The sequence below is a fragment of the Filicampus tigris genome, chromosome 18, assembly GCF_054856515.1.
Source record: "Filicampus tigris isolate MCC_2025a chromosome 18, RoL_Ftig_1.0, whole genome shotgun sequence".
Classification (NCBI taxonomy): Eukaryota; Metazoa; Chordata; class Actinopteri; order Syngnathiformes; family Syngnathidae; genus Filicampus; species Filicampus tigris.
In genome coordinates this window covers 13,723,661-13,742,331 of record NC_141234.1, presented here as the reverse complement: position 1 = coordinate 13,742,331, position 18,671 = coordinate 13,723,661, and the positions used below count along the sequence as shown (strand labels likewise).

The following is an 18,671-nucleotide window of genomic DNA, read 5'->3' as shown; positions in this document are numbered from 1 at the left end:
ACTTGAGTGCTGCGCGCAGCTTGATTTTACTCCCGCACACAATTTGTTTTTGAAAGAAGCCTAAAAAGAAGCCTTTCACCGAGTAGGCTGAGATGATTTTTGGCCCCCTCGCGAGCACGTCACACGCATGAGAGCCGATTAGTGGGCCGGACTAAAATCCACTTCCGGCCATGCTTAGTCCAGCCATTTCTTTTAATTTGTCACCCCCCCCACCCCTCCGCCCCAAAAATGGGCATCCGGCCGGGCCGGAGGGTCCGACCGGTCCGGCCCAGGGACGGACTGCCCAGCTCTGCAAGTGGCAGTATGCACCAAAGAAGGTTTCTTGATTTCGTCAGGCTACCCATCCATGATCCAAAATGCTTATCTAAGAAATAATAAAGTACCAGTAGGCCACACTCTTTTTCACAAGGTGTCAGTAATGCACCAAAAGTTGTTTGCCAACCCCTAAAAAACAGAAGAAGTAGAAGATGAAAATTAAGAAGAGGGTGAATTCAAAGCAAAAAAAACATTAATTTACATTAATTTATGCTTTATTTCGGTTTGCAAGGAATTGGAAGCATTTTAATCCACCAGGATTGTACCTTTGGCAACAGTGTGACACAGGATTCTGGTTAAGGTAAGCAAAACCTTACTGTACTGAAGAGCCTGCAATTTATGTGGAAGTTTATTATAATTTCCCATATTTCATATTGTGTTCGTATAAATAGGTTCTAGTTTGTTACGCCTGTTTGTATACTAGGTTCTAGTTTGTTCTGCGGATGGTTAAGTGATTGTGTTTAAGTGTTACTTCATGCGACTGTACTGTACAGTATGAGTACGCCCGCGGCGAGCGCGATAAAAGGTTGGACATTTTTCCCCACCGTACGGAGCACCACGAGAAGCCGAGTGAGTCGAAGGAAACTAAGAGTCAGCGAGGTTACTAGCTGCCGAGTGCCTCCACCTTTAGCTAAAAAACTTGAGGAGTTGTTCACCACAGCGGAGAGAACGCATTCACCGTTCGAAGCTCGTTCTCTTCCCGGCGGCCACCAGACATGATCGCGAGCTAGCAAACAGCTAGCTCACCACACGGACACCAAGGGACACCCGCAGCCGTTTGTGGTGCGTCACGGTCTGTAAGGGCAGGCTGTGAGCCTCAGCTGTACTGGGCAGCGTCTTCGGAGTCCCCCGTCATCACAACGGTCGGCCGCCCTCAACAGTGGAGCTCCTCCCCGACGTTCGGCAGCAGGTGCACTCGCTCACTCGCGGGCAGAGAAAAGTTTCCCCGCCTCTTTCCTCCATTAACCGCGGCAACGTTGGCCAGAACATTTTATTAGTATTCATTTGGGCGGCCAACTAAATTTGTTTGTCATTAATAATCACTTGTTAATAAATTCTAATTGTTGATTTGGTTCCCTCTCGCTCTCTCTACACCTCATTTGCATTTGGTACAAGTGATTAACAGGTTGGGGCATCCGCCAAACCCCCTAAAGCGAAATTCCTCTAAGCTCCAGCACACTTACTGTAAGAATAATAATGTATTTTATTATTCATGTGTTGGATTTTTCATAATTAAGCTTGTATGTGTGACTTGTATAAAACACACTAAGTAGCATTTCCTTATGAATTACGGTTTATACAAGTCACATACTACATACTACATAGACATCGATATGCAGCAAAGCAATGTTCCACAATCTATACCATCCTTTCCATTTTAATCAAATCGGTTCAGATAATGGATGGATGGATGGATGGATGGATGCATGGATTTTTCATCTGTTGGACTGTTTTGGTTGGATTGACGATAGATGGACTGGCGGACAGACCTTTGATGTTTACTGACGGAAGCGCGAGTAAAATAACATGACGGGACAGATTGGCAGATGACAGACGGGTACCCAGGCTGCTGACGCATGATGAGAGAGAGAGTGAGAGTGAGAGAGCGAGCGAGTGAGAGCGTGTGAGAGAGAGAGGGAGAATATTGAAGAATAAAGAGATTTTTGTGCCATTGTGCTTTTAACTCATTCACTGCCATCAACGTATTTAATTGTCTTTTTACAGCCCAGCCATTCAATCGCAGGAACTCTTTTATATTTTTTTTCAAAATTTTTCAAACATTAGGGTAAAAGAGGGTCTGAAAATGTCTGACACTGAAAGAGTTGTATTATTATATTACATTATATTGTTTGAATTAATGAGTCTTGTTTGAGTCTTGTCCACCAGAAATAAATCTCAGCAAGAAATGAAAAAACAGCTGTTGAAACCTTTTTGGAAGAAGGGAGGGGGAAATAATTTTCTCTTGTGGTAACAACGGGGGAAATATAATTAGTAATTGTAGCCTGATGTACACATAACGGTGTGAAACTATATTGTACACTACTTCTATAACTCTACCTCTTTCTTGTTCCATTACAACCACGTTTACAAAGGATTAGGTATGACGCAGTCAATATTCGGGTTAAGGTTAAAATTCCAATATCTGAAACATTTGGAAAAAGATGTTTACATGCATGAGTGGGCAGAGGTACTCCCGCATTTGAATAACCTAATTGAAACGGTGACGCACGGACGTCGTGACGCAAATAGACGTCATTTCCACTTGTTACTTTATATCGTCAATAAAACACATTATATTCATGTCACACACCACAGGAATAAAGCAGTCAGTTTCCTCCACGTTCCAAAAGCCATGATTGTTTGCCTCTGTTTGTGTATTTTCCGGCGAGTTGCGCGCCAGATATACGGATTTATACACACACGTATATATACACACTGTGTCATTTTTGCCGTAGAGACAGCAAATACTGTGAAAACGCCGCAAAAAGAAATCATTGTATTCAAGTTAGGATCGCTACGGCGAGGATGCCGCGCATACATGTACTTCCTGTACTACAAAGACCAAGATGCCAAGAGCATGCGCAGAACACGAATCAATGTCCCGTTCGAAGAAGGTGGCGGTTAGGTCGATGCCCAGCTCTGAGAATAATGGTGACAGGTGGTGAAAAACTGGTCCAACCACTTGGTTTGCCCTTTGGTAATGGAAATTAGAAAATGCTAATTGCTGAGTTAGGATATTAGTCCAAAAGTAATCAAGCCGGCGGGCTGCCCTTCAGATTGAAAAGGTCAAAAAGCCAAAGGCCGGGCTGTAGACGTTCTTGAGACACTTGAGCAAATACACGGCGGTGACACAGGTTTGTCCAAGCAAGTTGTAATAGTGCTCCCATTTTATTGACAGGCTTCTAAAATGACTGGGATTGTTTACTCATCATCTTGGAATTATTACCTTTCCATGTACGGTGGAAGCAATGTGCTTAATATACCCCTGGTTGGGAAACTCTGTCTTAAACCCATGATCGTTTCAATAATCGATTTAGCTGTACCAAGCAAGACTAATTTTATCCAGATTGTTTAAGAAGAATAGAGAAACATAAATCTAAGAATTGAAGCACGCAGTCTTATCTTTTTGAGTAATTAAGTGCGGGTAAGTTCTTCATAGGTATTCTTGTCCAAGTTCGTCGTGGTTCGGTTTAAGAATTTAACCGTTCTGCATTCTAATAGCACCACAGAGCGCAGACCTCTGTCAAAGCTAAACGTCCTACTTTGGATCAGCATCACAAATTGTACTTCGGTTAGCACAGTGCCTGTATGACGTGCTCAATTGAGGTGCACGCTTTTACTGAGAAAAATGTCTCTAGTGAAGCCATCATACTTTTTCCATAGTCAAACTATCCGCTCCTAAAATTTTGAGTGCGCTCATATTCTAAACCTGATGGTAAATGCTTTCCCACATGTGACAATTGTAAAAAAAAAAAAAAAAAAAGATTACTTGAATGAAGATTCTTTTTTTCAAATCCAGTGGATTCTTGTTCCTGCAGAGGAATACTATCATCATGTGAATTTTTGACTGATATTACAGTACAGTTTTTCCACAAATTAAAGGCAAAGTCTGTACAGTTTTTCCCAAAAATAAATGCAGTCTGCACAAAATACAGTACACAATTCATCATTCCTTTCACATTTGAACTGCCATGAAAAACAATCCTCAAATAAGTAGAACATAATTCCAGGGGATTCCTATTCCTGGACAGGAATACTATCATCATGTGAAGTTTGAACTCATATTACTGTACAGTTTTTTTTCCCAAAAATAAAGGCAAAGTCTGTACAAAATACAGTACTGTACGCATTCATAATTTCTCTCACATTTGAGCTGCCATAAAAAAAACATTCCTCAAATAAGTAGAAAACAATTCCTCATTTCTCATTCATTTTTATAATGAATGGTGTACTGTATTTTGTGCAGATTTTGTCTTTAATTTTTGGAAAAACTGTTCAGTAATAAGAGTCTAAACTTCACATGATGAAAATATTTTTCTCCAGGAACAAGAATCCACTGGAATTATTTTCTACTTATTTGAGGAATGTGTTTATGGCAGTTCGAATGTTAGAGAACTGATCAATGGTGTACTCTATTTTGTGCTGACTTTGACTTTAATTTTTGGAAAAACTGTACAGTAATATCAGTACAAACGTCACATGATATTATTCCTCTCCAGCAACAAGAGTCCATTGGAATTATTTTCTACTTAACTGCGTGTTTCTTTTTTGTTTTTTGTTTTTTTTTACAGTTGCGGGAGAACATTTACCGTCAGGTTTAGAATAAATGCGCACTCCAAATTTTAGGAGCCGATAGTTTGACGGCTTTGACAGTGTAACATCTTGAGCGCAGTGAAAAAGGCGCACGCATTTACTGAGAAAAACGTCAAACACGCAGTCACACACAATTTAGAAAAATGACAGCGGAACAAAATGTGAGCATCTGAATACCATCATGACTCCAGTACAGTTAGTTTTTGCGTAACACAAGCGGTTATGTAGACACACATTTGTTGCGAACTGTAGAATTGCGCCCCCCGCACCCAAAAAAAAGTCAATCTAGTTTTTTTTATTTTTTATTAGCCGTTTCTAAATATTGACTTGCGTATACATTTAATTAAACAAACATTTTTTAAATCAGCCGTTTGTCTAAATATTGACTTGTGCGTAAATTTATTTAACTAAACAATCTATCTTTTTTTTCAGCCGTTTGTCTACTAAATATTGACGTGCGCAGGAATAAATAAACAAAACGACAATACGTATCACAAGAGTGTCTCATGTCAGGGCTGATTTAGGATGTTTGAGTGTGTAACACCGTGAACGTGAAAGGTTTTTTTTTTCTCCTGTATACGCTATAAAAACAGTCAAAGGCTTATAAAACACGTGCATCATTAGTTACGGTTGCGAAGTCTTTACCTTTTTCTTTCAAATCTTCTCCCAGGAGTAGAACTTGGTTGTGCTGGGTAGGTGCCGGTGCTACTGCGATTAGGCCAGCGCTTCGCTTCCTTTTACACGTCGAAACTGGGCGTTACATAATCCGCTACGAGGCTCAATTTCAAAATAAAAATCAAATAATATAATTGTGTGTGTGTGGGGGGTATAGATCTATCTATCTATCTATCTATGCACGGGTGTCATATTTTGTGTTTTTATTTACATTTTTTTTTTTAAGCTTCAATTTCAAAATAAAAATCAAATAATATAATTGTGTGTGTGGGGGGGGGTATAGATCTATCTATCTATCTATCTATGCACGGGTGTCATATTTTGTGTTTTTATTTACATTTTTTTTTTTTAAGCAGTGACATCAACAATTATGAAAATCAAATAGCACCACCCTCCCATGTCCACTTTGGACCCCAACAATTAAATGAAAATCATAATCAAAAGTATCATACAAATCATACAAGTCAAATTTCAAGACTGACTCCTTGATATTTAGAATGTGTTAATTCGATATGCTGCCATATTTCAAACTGAAATATTTTGTATTGCAAAATGAAGTATTTTGTGGTTCTGCATGGGCATTTCCAGTTAAATAATACCAAGAAATTTCAAATATCAATGAGGGATGAGATATGAGCGTGTGCGCTGATTTCCATTTCACAGCAATTATCCATCCATGCATTATCCAAACCGTTTCTCCTCTCCTCAGGGTCGCGGGCGTGCTGGAGCCTGTCTTTGGGCAGTAGGGTACGCCATGAATCGGTTGTTCACAGCAATTACTTTCATTCATTTATTTTTTACTGCCAAAAGGCCACCCAGAAATACTCTTTTTTATGTTGTGTTAATTATAGATAAGTAACTTAGAATAAGCATTTAGAGGGTTATTTGGATATTTTATGCTGTTATCAAGGATAATACTGCCTAAAACCTGCTGCCGAAAATTTGAAACCCGTTTACCACAGGTGGGTATTTTACTAAAAATTCCCGGTCCGCCTACAGCCGGGGTACCATTCCGGCGTCCGTCAAGCCACCTTTTTGTCCGGCCGGACCAAATCGTAATCGCCTAAAGGCCGGACCGCTTCCGTTCACGTTTCCGTCTAACAACTTCGACCAACATCCACTCGCACTCCACCCCCACCCCCTGCTGAACGAAATTTGAAACAAAAAGACTCACCGTGGCATTGAAGCCTCACCGCGGCCATCTCCTTTTAGGACCCAGAAGCTGTCAAAAAGCCTCGGCCGCTTCAAACGGGAAACGGAAGCCTCGCTGTGGCCGTGGAAGCCTCACCGTGAAAATAGATGATTACACGGACGGAAAAAATGTGCTTCTGACTATGCTTTGTCAGTCTATTTTTTAAATTTTCCCGTCTTTTGTTTATCACCTACAAAATGGCCGCGCGTTATAGGCTGATAGGTGGACTGGTCCGTCACATTGGCGGAATGCGGCTCTGCCGTTTACAGTTTATTCCCAGATCATATGCATGAAATTCCTTGATTTACATGGTGGACATAGTGCATGCAAAGAGTTATCAAGGATGTTAATGTCGAAAACTTTTCAAGGTGTTAAATAGGTTCTGTGCACAAATTAATAATGACTAAAATGGTGAACTGGTTTCTAGAAGATTAAATTATTGTAATACAACATGATCAATCTAGTCCAAATTTGGCTCCCAATCTGATATTTCCCAGCTCCATATGGCATCTCCGGCCAGATTGGTTGATTGATTGATTGATTGATTGATTGATTGATTGATTGATTTTTTAAACATGCATTGATAGTAGTAGCTATGCCCAATGTTTGCTTCTAATTGGTGAATTAGTTCAAATACGGGATATTCAAATCACATTATTAGGTTCAAAATGACCATGCCACAACAATGACATTTCACATCTTTAACATAAAACACACTTCACAGCTGCAATAAAATAAAAAAAAATCCAACCCCAATTAATCGCTAAATATTAAATAAAAACAACTTCATTTTGAAATAAATGAGCACATCTAAAGTAAACATGCATGTGTTCCATTTTATCTGCATTTTGTGGCTGCAAAGTCATCAATGAAGTCATTGTGTGACAACATCGTAATTGCTGCTTATGATCTCCAAGCCACTTAAAGGGGTGGTCAACCCCAACATTTTCTTTACAATAATATGTTCTCTGTGCCTCCACTAGTCTAAGCAAGGCATTCTGCTTAACATTGCGTTTGTGGAATATAAATTCAGCAGCAAAATCCACCCATTTGTAGCCATCCCAGGGTGCAGTCATTTTGCCACTTTCTGTCGACTGAAAATGACATCATAGTTGCTCAGTGCTCAGATAATGACCAATCATGGCTCAGCTTCAGAAAACAGGTGAGCTGTGATTGGTCGTTACCTGAGCCCTGATCAACTGTGATGTCATTTTCAAAGTGGCAAAATGGCCAAAGTGGCAAAATGACCTGAGAATGCTAAAAATGGTATTCCACAAACGCACTATTTAGAGTGCCTTATATTAGCAATTATTTCAACTAGTCGGCCTGCACTGAACATATTCGAAAAAAAATGTTTGGGTTGACTACCACTTTAAAGCGGAAGTCAACCCAAACATATTTTTTTCAAGAATATGTTCCCAGTAGGCCCACTAGTTGAAACATGGCATTCTGATTAATTTTGCGTTTGTGGAATATAAGTTAAGCAGCAAAATGTACTCGTTTTCAGCAATCTCTAGGGGCGGCCATTTTGTCTTCTGTCGACTGAAAATGACATCACGACTGCTCACAACGACGAATCACGGCTGACCTGTTTTCTGAATCTGAGCCGTGATTGGTCGTTGTGAGCAGTTGTGATGTCATTTTCAGTCGACAGAAACACTTATTCCACAAACGCAAAATTGATCAGAATGCCCTGTTTCAACTAGTGGGCTTGCATAGAACATATACTTGAAAAAAATATGTTTGCGTTGACTTCTGCTTTAAGCACTCTTGTGCCTTTGCTGAGCAACTGTAAGTCTCAATAAGCTTCAGTTTTGAACAGCTCCGCTCAGCAGAGTTGACTGAAACAGGGAGGAGAGTTACTGCAATGCAGGGGGCAATCCAGATATTGGAATTTAGTGCTTATATATATATATATATATATATATATATATATATATATATATATATATATATATATATATATATATATATATATATATATATATATATATATATATATATATATATATATGTGTATATATGTATATATGTATATATATGTATATATGTATGTATGTATATATATGTATATATGTATGTATGTGTATATATGTATATATATATATATATATGTATATATATATGTATATATATATATATATATATATATATATATATATATATATATATATATATATATATATATATATATAAGTTAAGTCTAGAGCCATGGGGAAGAATATGTGCCTTTGAGTATTGTTTGTATGTGCTCCTACAGCATTTGTGTGTGAATATTCCTTGTTTGAAGAATATCACTCCCCGAAGTTGATGCTAATTTCCTGTTATCAAGTCAATGGGAATTTAGATTGACATCGGCATTAGCACTGACGTTTTGTTTTTAATGAAGCATGTTTAAATATCCAATGTGTGTAATTCTTTTTGCTGTGTGTTTATTCATTAAACAGTTTAAAGCACGCCCATGAAGGGCAGAATTACACGTCGCATGCTTGCTGCACAAGTCACATGGTGCAATTGCGGTACTTTCACAACATTGGGAACTTGCGCACACAGACATACATGCAAAACGCAGTGAAAGGAAATTGGTTGTTTGTTTTTGTGCATTCTTAGCAGGGTGACTTTGCCTAGCCTAATTTTTGCTTCTTAATATTAAAAGCAATGCGTTATGTGATTTTCTTTTTTGTATGATTAAACATTAGAGCAGATCACACTGACCCATGAACATTGTTAATAAATTAAAAGACCCAAACATCTGTTCAAGAAAAAAAAAAGGGAAATATTTTCATACAAATAATGCAAAATTTTTGCAATAACGAATTTCATTTTAGTGAACAACATGAGGTTGCAAACATAAGAAATTATCAATTGTGACTCGCGCGCGTATCTGACGCTTCCTCTGACTGTGCCGATGCTGCTCGGCTGTAGTGGTCTACTCGCCTTTCCGAGAGAAAAACATAGTTATAGGCAGGGTCAGGGGGCCTGCGGAAGTCGAGGGCCTATCAGAATGTAAAAAAAAAAAAATGTCTCTGTCAATCACTTTACATTCTTGCCATGAGTTGACCAAGCCGCAGGCGATTCTGTGGCTGAAGAGAGGGTCACTTGCTGATGCAGTACACGAAGCCCACTCTAGGAGGCATTCAAGTCCACATTATTCTGTCATTTGTTTTTTTGTCAGTCAATCATGTCATCATGGCATCCGCGGACCAATCACATGCCCGTACGATATGCTATGACAATTTTCTGCCAATGTAGAGGAAGTTCCCTTGACAGAGCTCCGGACGTCACGTGACTGATCCCCGCGTGCATTTGTTTATGCAGCCAAGATGACAGGACCGTAGCTGGTGACACTTTATGAGTCAGTATACTGTACAAGTGAACACACGCACAATGAATGGACAGGTTGGAATGTCACAGATGCGCCACGAGTGTTTTTCCAACAACGGCAGATGAAACTGGTGAGTCCTTGGGGAACTGTCTCGGAAGGTTACAAAGTTTGGGTTACGGGCTGTGTAGACTTAGACCTACCGGGGCCCAGAGCATTTGTGATGTCATTTTCAGTGGACAGAAGTGACAAAATGGCCGCCCCCCGGAGAAGGCTAAAAACGGGTGGATGAACTATTATTCCACAAACGCAATATTTATCAGAATGCCGTGTTTCAACGAGTGGGCTTGCATAGAACATACCGGTATTCTTAAAAAATATATGTTTGGGTTGACTTCTACTTTAATGAATGCCAGAAAGATCGATACACGGGGAATCTCACTTTTCTGTGAGATTGTGGAAAGTCGAACCCCCCTACCCTCAGGATTCCTACACTTAAAGTCTAGGCCGCCCACCCACAAGGGGGGCGACCCAGCCTTGCCCATGTGACTATGTGTGACTCTATGGCCTTAACTGAAATCAACTAATAATCATGCCAAGGGTGTCATAGATAAGAAGATGGCGAGCCAGGAGGAAAGGTTACAGCTACACAATGGTCAAGATCAAGTCACCTATCTAATCATTGGCGCCAAAGAGGCCTAATTTAACAATCTCCCTGTTTGAATGACCCAGCTAAAATTTGAGCTATTGTGAAATGCGCTATACAAATGAAATGGTATTGTATTGTATAATGGACTGTGTGTGTATCTTATTTATTGGTGTACCCGATATGTGAGCCTAAACTAGACTCTCTCAATGCCGTTCTCCTTATTGAAGTCCTTCAGCCTTGGAACCTCCAGGACAGGCATGACGAAACGCCTCTCCCACTGGGGCCTGGTAGGGCGGGTGCCCCCGCCCAAGATTGCCCACCGCACGATCGATACTCCTGACGACCAAGGCCCTAATGCAAGGAACACACCAGCATCCACAAAATACAAACATGCCTAGCACTACTCCTATATAAATGTGTAAGAGAAAATTATTATTTATGGTAATAATGAAGATTGACCAGTAGTCCTTTCCTATTACCCAAATCAGATCACTAATAAACCATTCGATGGGTTAAAAATTCACAGAGCATTCTTATAATTCAGTTACAAGCAGTAAAATACACCCGTTTTTAGCCCTGTCGGGGGGCGGCCATTTTGCCACTTTTTCTCGACTGAAAATGACATCACAGTTCCTCGGGGCTCAGGTAACGACCAATCAAGGCTGACCTGTTTTCTGAAGCTCTTTGTGCTCGCAGTTACTTAATTCAGCCAGCGTGTGCCAAATTTTAGGGCTGTTGACTGTGGATTGTATGCTTCCAGTTCCATTGATGTAGTTTCTCTCAGGACCCATCACCGAGTGAATCTGATGGCTGGATGTGTGGCTGACATTCCTGGACCTGTGATGTCAAACATCTTATAGGTGATGTTAGCACTCTGTCAAATTATGAGATGTTCACTTGTTGCCTTCAGGGTCATCACATCAGAGGTGGGGTTAGATGTAAATTCACATAACATCTATTGTCCAACCTTCCATCCATCCATTATCGATACCGCTTGTCCTCACAAGGGTCGCGGGGCGTGCTGGAGCTTATCCCAGCTGTCTTCGGGCAGTAGGTGGGGGACACCCTGAATAGGTTGCCAGCCAATCGCAGGGCACACCGAGACAAACATCCGCACTCACAATCACACCTAGGGGCAATTTGGAGAGTCCAATCAATATTTTAGAGCTTTGAATAAAAAATAGTGTTCCACCGTGTCAAAAGCTTTGTAGAAATCAAGACAAATTATAAGAGAGTCCTTGTCAATATAATCAGAGTAATCTATCAAATCAAGTATAAGTCTTATGTTTGAGCTAATAGGGCGATTTGACATGAATCCAGTTTGGGTTTCACTTATGATTTCATCCAGACCTTTTTTTTAATCTTTTAGCATATACCAATGAGAGAATTTTATAATCTGTGTTTAAAAGCGTAATAGGTCTCCAATTTTCTATCAGACGATGATCTTTATCAGGTTTAGGAATTAGTTATTACACCTTGCTTCATACTCGTGGACATTTCTTTCTTGACAAAGTATTCTTTGAATAATGCGAATAGATGATCTTCAATGATATCCCCAAAATGTACATAGAAATATACTGTTAGTCCATCATTTCCTGGGGATTTGTGTTTTTTCAGTCCAGGAATAGCCTCAGATATTTCCAATTTGGAAATTGGTTGTTCACAGCATAATTTAAAGTGTTCTGAGATAGTCAGTATAAATTCTTTAACCAAATCAATGAATTTATCACAATCACTGATACAAGAGTTTGATTTGTATAAAGAAGCATACAATTCTCCAACATATTTTGAAATGTCTAAATAATTGGTGGTTATGTTATCCTTTATTTTAAGGGCTGAAATATTGTTTCTTTGTTTTATTACGTTTCTCCAGAGCAAAAAATAACTAGAATTTTTCTCGCCAAATTCCATCCATTTGGCTCTTGACCTTATAAAGGCTCCTTTAGCCATATTAATATATGCAGCATCTATTTCCTCTTTTATTTTTTCAATTCAATCACTTCATCCTCTGATAGATTATCTTTTTCCAATAAATAATTTTATGCGTTCATGGTATCAATTTCTTTAGCTTTTTTAAATTTCCTTACTTCGTCTCAATGCTATTTCTCTAACTTTTTATTTAAAGTATTCCCATCTTTGTATTGGAATCATTTCAATATTCTGGAGTATCTGTCCTGCAATTTTCTTGACCATATCACAAAATATTTTGTCATTCAATAAGTTATTATTTAATTTCCAGAAACCACGTAATTTACTTTTTTGTTTAGAACCAACCCAAAAAATAGTAACTAATTTGTGATCAGATAGAGGTGCAAAATCATGAGAAGATTCCGAAATAAACTGCAAACACGATGGTGAAACAAACCATAAGTCAATCCTTGACTGCAAAAATCTACTAGCATTAGTCCAAGTGTACTCTTTTCTATCAGGATTTAAGAATCGCCATACATCTATGACTGATAGTTGTTCACTGATAAAGGCAGTGCTTTTAAATCTTACGTGTTGGTCTGTTCTTATTGGAGTTCGATCTATAAAGTCGTTAGGTGCATCATTAAAATCTCCTCCAAGAATTAATTGTGCCTCTTTATATTTTGATTTGAGTGTTTCAAATGTTTCACGAAGCTTTGTGCACATTATTTTGGCTTGATTATTATTATTGTAACTGTACAAACAAAGAAGGTGTTTTCGCATTTGAAAACCAAAATTATCCATCTGCCGTCATCTGAAAGAATGGTCTCAAAGATATGAGCTTTGAATTTGTTTAGGAGAACAGCTACCCCTGCTGATTGTTGTGAAGCATGACAAAAATAACATTCATCACCCCACTGCTTTCCAAAATTTCCCATCATTAACACTTGAATGAGTCTCTTGTAAAAGAAAATCAAGTTTGCATTTTTTCGTCTGCAAAACATAAAAATAGCTTTTCTTTTTGTGTTGTCACGGATACCTCCAACATTAAGGGATATCATTTTTAAGGAACTGAAATGCATATCTGCCATTTAAAACAACAAAAAGTAGAAAAAGAATGCAAATTGTATGTCTGTTAAGGACAATAAGGAATGAGAACACCAATGGAAGACGCTTTCTAAAAAACCCAAAATTTTGAGTACCTAAAACAAGGCAAACTTGGACTTATTCTAAATTATTCTAATTTGAAAGTGAACTGTTTAACTGTTTAAGTGGGAACATGCTAAATAACTAACACTATGGCATTTAAAAAAAAAATACAATACTGAATTCAAAATATCTTACTAAACCCTCAGTTTCCAGCAGTATGTCTCATGCCATCAACAATGGCGACAGGGCCAATCCATCTTCGTCTGACGAGTGGCCACGGTCCATCCCTTCATCTTCTCTCCATGTAGGTCAAATCCTCTGCCATTCGAAGACTGCCCCTCTTCACACGTCAGCGTCGAGTGCGATCCTCCAAACTTTGTGTCAAAAAGTGCGCATGGTGAACTGGATGATTATAGGCCATATGCAATTATCCAGATGTATGTCTCACGCCATCAATAATGGCGACAGGGCCATTTAGTTTTCTTTCCTTCGTCACGGGCTGGTTTGACGAGTGGCCACAGTTTATTTCTGCATTGTCTCTCCATGTAGGTTAAATCTTCTGCCATTCGAAGGTTGTTTTTCTTCATCACGTAAGCGTTGAGTGCGGCCTTCCACACTTTGTGTCGAAAAGTGCGCATGGTGAACTGGATGATGATCTTTTTTTTTTTTTTATTAACATTTCAATGCAATTTAACAAATTATTAGTTGCACATCTTATAAAGGATCTTACAATCAGTTGTAGCAGTGCAAATAATGTCAAAATACCAATCTTAATTAACAACCAAATAAAAATATACAAAACCAAAATAAAATAAAAATGAAATACTAAAACGCAAAATATGCCAGGGGGATAAAAGTTTACAAAGAAATATTGAAATGTTTACAGATATTCAGCGTTCTAATAGCCTTTTGGTTATGAGAAAACTGTATAAATTTTATGTATTGCTTGATCTCACAATGGAAAGCAACAAAATGAATGCTATTATGCATGAATTTACATCTGTGGATGTAAAATTTAGCCAGAAAAATTATAAGATTGATAATAAAAGTTTTGTTGGGTTTTTCCTCAAGTCATAGAGACCAAGCAAAACATCTTTCCAAAACAACTGAACATCTTTGTCAAAATTATTAGCAATAAAATGACAAATATCAGACCAAAAACTTTGAATAATAGGACACAGCCAAAATAAATGACTTACCGTTTCGGTATCCATAGAACAAAAGGAGCATTTTACATCAATGTTTTTTTAAACTTTATTGGTCAACAAAAAAGCATTGGGCAACAGCCATACCCTTTTCCAGTCAATGTGTTCCACATATTTATTCCAGTACGAAATCACATATGGAATAGTCATGACTTCTTTTTTGAACAAAGTTCGTATGTCTTTATTGTTCTTGCTGTGAGTGCTGGACAAGCAAATCTTTCCAATTATAGTGTCAGTCAAAGATGGCAAGGATGAACGTTGGGTTTCCACTGTTTGTGATCTGAATAACATACAAACACCAGGAAAAATGGCTCCAAAGACTTTGGCATATTCTCCAGGTGACACAGGTATATTGTATTCCTCAAGAAACTCACTCTAAGAGTAAAGATGACCATCCCTGTTAAATAATTGAGCCACAACAATGACGTTGTTATTAAACCATCCATCCATCCATTATCTCCCGCTTATCCGAAGTCAGGTCGCGGAGGCAGCAGCTTCAGCAGGGAAGCCCAGACTTCCCTCTCCCCAGCAACATCCTCCAGCTCTTCCGGAAGGATCCCAAGGCGTTCCCAGGCAAGCCGGGAGACATAGTCTCTCCAGCGTGTTCTGGGTCGTCCTCGGGGTCTCCTGCCGGTGGGACATGCCCGGAACACCTCACCAGGGAGGCGTCCAGGAGGCATCCTAATCAGATGCCCGAGCCACCTCAACTGGCTCCTCTCAACGCGGAGGAGCAGCGGCTCGACTCTGAGTCCCTCCCGGATGGCCGAACTTCTCACCCTATCTCTAAGGGAGAGCCCGGACACCCTGCGAAGGAAACCCATTTCGGCCGCTTGTATCCGAGATCTTGTTCTTTTGGTCATGACCCACAGCTCATGACCATAGGTGAGAGTAGGAACGTAGATCGACCGCTAAATTGAGAGCTTCGCCTTTCGGCTGAGCTCCTTCTTCACCACGACAGACCGATACAGGGTCCGCATCACAGCAGACGCTGCACCGATCCGCCTGTCGATCTCCCGTTCCATCTTACCCTCACTCGTGAACAAGACCCCAAGATACTTGAACTCCTCCACTTGGGGCAGAATCCCATCCCCGACCCGGAGAGGGCACGCCACCCTTTTCCGACTGAGGACCATCATCTCAGGTTTGGAGGTGCTGATCTTCATTCCGACCGTTTCACACTCGGCTGCGAACCGCTCCAGCGAGAGTTGGAGATCGCGGCTTGAAGAAGCCAACAGTACCACATCATCTGCAAAAAGCAGAGATGCAATACTGAGGCCACCAAACCGGACCCCCTCGACACCTCGGCTGCGCCTAGAAATTCTGTCCATAAAGGTTATGAACAGAATCGGTGACAAAGGGCAGCCTTGGCGGAGTCCAACCCCCACACGAAATGAATCCGACTTACTGCCGGCAATGCGGACCAAACTCTGACATCGGTGGTACAGGGACCGGACAGCCCTTATCAGGGGGCTCGGTACCCCGTACTCCCGAAGCACCCCCCACAGAACTCCCCGAGGGACACGGTCGAACGCCTTCTCCAAGTCCACAAAACACATGTAGACTGGTTGGGCGAACTCTCATGCACCCTCGAGGACCCTGCTGAGGGTGTAGAGCTGGTCCACTGTTCCACGGCCAGGACGAAAACCACATTGCTCCTCCTGAATCCGGGATTCGACCTTCCGACGGACCCTCCTCTCCAGCACCCCTGAATAGACCATGCCGGCTGAGGAGTGTGATCCCTCTGTAATTGGAGCACACCCTCCGGTCCCCCTTCTTAAAAAGGGGGACCACCACCCCGGTCTGCCAATCCAGAGGCACTGTCCCCGATGTCCACGCAATGTTGTAGAGACGTGTCAACCATGACAGAACCTCGACATCCAGAGCCTTTATGAACTCCGGGCGGATCTCATCCACAACTGGGGCTTTGCCACCGAGGAGCTTTTTGACTACCTCGGTTACTTCAACTCCAGAGATAGGAGAGCCCACCTTAGAGTCTCCAGGCTCTACTTCCTCAGTGGAAGGCGTGTCGGTGGAATTGAGGAGGTCTTCGAAGTACTCTCCCCACCGACCCACAACGTCCCGAGTTGAGGTCAGCAGCACCCCATCTCCACTATAAACAGTGTTAATGGTGAACTGCTTCCCCCTCCTGAGACGTCGGATGGTGGACCAGAATTTCCTCAAAGCCGTCCGGAAGTCATTTTCCAAGGCCTCCCCGAACTCCTCCCACACCTGGGTTTTTGCCTCAGCAACCGCCAGAGCTGCATTCGGCTTGGCCAGCCGGTACCTGTGAGCTGCCTACGGGGTCCCGCAGGCCACAAAGGCCTGATAGAACTCCTTCTTCAGCTGGACAGCATCCCGTACCGCTGGTGTCCACCTGCTGGTTCGGGGATTGCCGCCACGACAGGCACCGACCAACTTGCGGCCACAGCTCCGATCGGCCGCCTCAACAATGGAGGCACGAAACATGGTCCACTCGGACTCGATGGACATGGGAAAAGTTCTGCCGGAGTTGGGAGTTGAAACTTTCCTCTTAATATTATTACGTAACCCCCTAGCATTTAGAGAAACAATAGATAACATTGATAAACAACAAGAACAAGAACAATATAGAAGAAAAACAAACCAAAACCTAGATAAGTATTGGTTAGCTTTTAAACAGTAGTGTAAACAAGTAGTAAGGATCTGTCGATATCAGCACCATATTAACTATATAATTAAGCACAAAAAAGTGTATTACAATAAAGTGTGCAGCAGTACCTCAGTAGTATAAACAATGTTGTGTTTTTATACAAAAAAACCCCAACAAAATTCCTCCTAAAAAACAAGAACCTTTTCAAAAATACTGTATTATTTATGAACCAGCACAAATTTTCTATCTGAGAATTTAACAAAATAACACCCAGAGATATTTGTACCTAAGTGAGTCCTGTGCAAAACAACCTTTTGTAGACGATCCATGAAACCACGACCCGAACATAGGACATCCACTCCACGTACCTTCAGGTTGGGGTTCAAACCCAGATTATGGATGGATTTCCAAACCGGTAAAATCACTTGACAGATGTTGATCACTCGAGCCCGTACCTCCTCCTCCCTGTCTTCTGGCAGGCCTTGTAGCCGCAGGTTCGATCTACGACTGTATCGTTCAAGATCATTGATCCGAGTCATATTTTTCAGAGCAGAGTTCTCGTTCCTGGCCACCTAGCGGAAAATTGGATCTTTTTCTGCCATCTGAAGGCGGGGAGCACTGTGAGAATCATGTTCTTTGATTTCTCCATTGCTTGCCACACCATCCAGCCCACCCTATTGGGAGACAAGCTGGAGTGGGCGGGGGTGGCCCACCACCTCCCCACACGGATCCAGGACTACCTCACAAACCGGCCACAGTATGTGAGGACACAGGACTGTGTGTCTGACGTGCTCCTCTGTAGCACGGGGGCCCCACAGGGAACTGTCTTGGCTCCCTTCCTGTTCACCTTCTACACCTCGGACTTCAACTACAACACCCCTACCTGTCACCTGCAGAAGTTCTCTGACGACTCTGCGATTGTCGGCCTCATCACAGGCGGAGATGATCGGGAGTACAGAGAACTTACTCAGGGTTTTGTGGACTGGTGCCAGCAGAACCGCCTCCTGATCAATGCGGGGAAATCCAAAGAAATGGTGGTGGATTTCGGTAGGCGCCAGCACTCCTCACCTGCACCAGTGAATATCTGGGGAACAGATGTTGAGAGAGTCTCAACTTACAAGTACCTGGGTGTTCATCTGAATAATAAACTGGACTGGAGCGACAACACAGACGCCCTCAATAGGAAGAGTCAGAGCAGACTCTTCCTACTCAGGAGACTGAGGTCTTTTGGGGTTCAGGGGACACTCCTCAGGAACTTTTATGACTCGGTGGTTGCATCTGTCATCTTCCAGGGAGTGGTCACATGGGCAGGC

At 41.3% G+C, this 18,671-nt stretch overlaps 1 protein-coding gene across 1 annotated transcript in view; it reads right to left on the bottom strand.

The window, feature by feature from the left end:
• asns (asparagine synthetase) overlaps nucleotides 1-5,349 on the bottom strand; it is a 52,978-nt gene extending 47,629 nt beyond the window's left edge. Inside the window, exon 1 of the mRNA XM_086014104.1 lies at nucleotides 5,275-5,349. The gene's annotated coding sequence lies outside the window, so the exon portion shown is untranslated. The remainder of the gene's footprint in view (nucleotides 1-5,274) is intronic.
• Between the last annotated feature and the right edge of the window lie 13,322 nt (nucleotides 5,350-18,671).